The following is a 3,228-nucleotide window of genomic DNA, read 5'->3' on the forward strand; positions in this document are numbered from 1 at the left end:
TGTGGAGAAAGCTCCACCCACTTTCTGCCCATGCTTTTGATTGGCTCAAATCTGAAATGCTACATTCTCATTGGTTGCCAGCCTAGTAGTCCCGCCTCCTTACTGCCATGGCGTTATTTTTATCCTTCCATGGCTATCAGCCCCTTTACTTCAGCAACTATTTTGTTCCTCTGCCTCCTCCGTTCCCTCCCAAAGTCTGTGACTTCTTTGACCACCACCATCCCCTCACCCACTCCCAATCCTGTCTTCTTCGGTGCCCGCATTTTTGTTACAATGCAATAGTACTTGCATAAATACGAGTCCTATTTCATTTGTAAATGCTTTTTTTCATATGATTACCTACCTGCATTCACACTTTCTTTTTCCTGACCTGTCCAGACTCTCGCATGCGCGTGATGCTTCACATCATGCGCATCCGCGCCATAAGTGTTACTCTGAAGTGCAGCGGCTGCTTCCGGCACGGCACGCAGTGACTCGAACCACGCTCGGCTGACTGGCTGCAGGATGCAGGCATGTTTGCCTCACTTCTCTTCAGAACAGGTGCTGAGGCCCTGTGAACGAGCCCCTGCATAACCAGCCGTCCTTTGACACCAGACACTCGGCCCAACTGTGCAAACAGAGGTTTCATGTCTCTCGCATGGGCAAAGGCAGCTGCTGATTGATTAGAGATCTGAAAAGGTGGCAGGAGGGGTTAGTTTCGGGACAGTGGTGCCCGGCTCTTGTGATAAGAGAAGTAAATAGGTCCAGTGAAAGGGTTTGCCTCTTCAAAGAAGTGTTAGCTGCCTACCCCACCTCTGAATAGAATACCAAAGTTAACAGCCCCCTTATATTTGTTTATGTAATATCTTATGTAGCATCCACTCCACCCAGCGTGGCTTCATAGCGCAGTACGACGCACTCTTAAAGACGGCCAGTCAACCATTTATTGACTGCTGTAAACATGCTCCTAATGCAGTTGAAATCAGTTTTGCCTTTCTTTTAAGAAATACTACCTAAACGCTGACAGTGTGCTAGTTTTTTTTTATGTCTCAAAACTATATCTGAATAACTTTAAAGTGTACATGAGAGCAAGCGATAATCTCAAATATTTTAAACTTTATATATTTCTAGCTGTAATAAACTTATATTACGGAAATATACTTTCTAAACATCGCATTGGGTTCGGTCTCCTTGCGCGCTGGGTGCACGATTGTCATGTGACCTTAAAAAAGCAGTTGATTAGTTCATAACATTTCCCATTGTAGCAGTTGGAGAACGCCACCCATATTAGTTATTCTCTCTACAGCATTTGGTGAGGCACACCTCTTCTGCGTAGAGAGCTTTTTTGAAAACTTTTTACTATGTACACATAACTTACACTACACACAACATGCAACCATCATCTTCATCAATATTCATGGTCTGTAAAGTAGCCTTCCACCTATGATAGCCATGCACCTAAAGGTTACATAACCAAAGTTTTCCCCACTGCCAGAGGTAACATGGTTGCATACACTGTCGACAGCACAATGTAATGTGGTATGGCCCAAGGGCAGTAATGATGCATAGATAATGAACACACAGACACAGATAGATAGTGGAAGTAGGTACATGCAGGTGCACTCCACTACTTTTTATTACCAGGGTCACATATCCAGTGACTTCTGTGCTGGATGCGTGTTGGGTGAGTGTAAACCATCCCCCAGGGAATGGTTGCTGCTAGCATCAACTACAACAGTAATCATTGGATCACACACAGAGATTCAATAATAAAGGGTCAATAGTTTGTGCTACAGTAAGGTAGTGACAGTAGATGTGAAATGATACACAAAAGATTCTATCGTAAAAGAACCATAACTTGTGGTACACTTAGATACAGGCAGTTTACTGATTTAATAAACAAAAAGATTGTGCCATAAAGGGTCCATGAGTTCTAGTGCACTCAGATACCCACATAAAAAGCATTCAGAATTTGCACAGCCAGCGATGATGCGTGCTGCGGGTGGGCCATACTAGGAGCAATGTCTGTTGCCTACAGGACTGCATTATCTGCAATAGCGACTCAATCTGATTTGTGAACACTGCTGTCTGCAGTGTAGGCTGGAGAGAGCGGTCAGCAAGGGCCCACAGCCACATGGCATTGACTTGAGCCTCCCAGTTTGTAATACAAGAAGCAACAAAAAGCGCGTGTGGAGCCTGCCATGATGCGTATGCGTGGTGCGGACAGAGAACACTGGAGTAATGTCTTTTGCCTACAGGACTGCGTCATCTACAATAGCAACTCGATATGAATTGTGAACACTGCTGTCTGTAGTTTAAATTGAAGGCCGTAGTCAGCACAGCCATCCATGAATACTTTTTCTCACTTCCTCTTCACAAAATACAACAACATAAATTACAAAAACTCTGCAATAGATAAATCAAAACAATTCGAATTGCGATCTCTGCTGTCCACAGTGTAGACTGTTATTCACTGTTCTTTTCCACTACCAAAAAGAATTTGGTAATTGTACTAAACCTATAACTCATCTAAAAAAAGTTCTTCGAGCAAGTATTATAAAAGGATATTATCTATATTTCAATAGACGTTGTAGTTAGTTGCCTACTGGATTCTGTAAATTAAACAATCAGCACTCGATCTGAATTGTGAGCCCTGCTGACTGCAGTGTAGGCCAGAGGCAGTGATCATTAACGCCTGACAGCCACGTGCTGTTTGATTCCAAAGCAGGGAGTTGGTTGCACCTGATCGGAGGGGGTACACAGAAATCATCACACACTTTAACTTCTGACATCCTCAATCATAGAATCAAAACCCCGTTTCACTGTTCGGACCTGCTGTACCGCAGTGCACTCCACCGAATGCTATCAACCAAGCACAATAATCATGTGCAACAGTTAGATACAGAAGCACAGAGTCTGATGCACCTCAACAGAGGGAGCTTTGTAAAACCAAGCAGCAAGTAATATTGGACATCGTCCATTGTGGGATCAAGACACCATTCCACTGTTGGCACCTAGAGTTGGTTGAACCTGGTCGATGGGAGTACCTTCATCTCCAATCTCCAATGCAGTTCTAACATCGACCATTGTGGGATCAAGAGACCGTTTCACTGTTGGGACCTAGAGTTGTTTGCACCTGGTCGAGGGGAGCACCTTCATCTCCAATCTCAAATGCAGTTCTAACATCGTCCATTGTGGGATCAAGACACCGTTCCACTGTTGGTACCTGTTGGACTACGGTGTTAGTAG

This window comes from Lissotriton vulgaris, chromosome 6 (assembly GCF_964263255.1).
Source record: "Lissotriton vulgaris chromosome 6, aLisVul1.2, whole genome shotgun sequence".
In the NCBI taxonomy this organism is placed as follows: Eukaryota; Metazoa; Chordata; class Amphibia; order Caudata; family Salamandridae; genus Lissotriton; species Lissotriton vulgaris.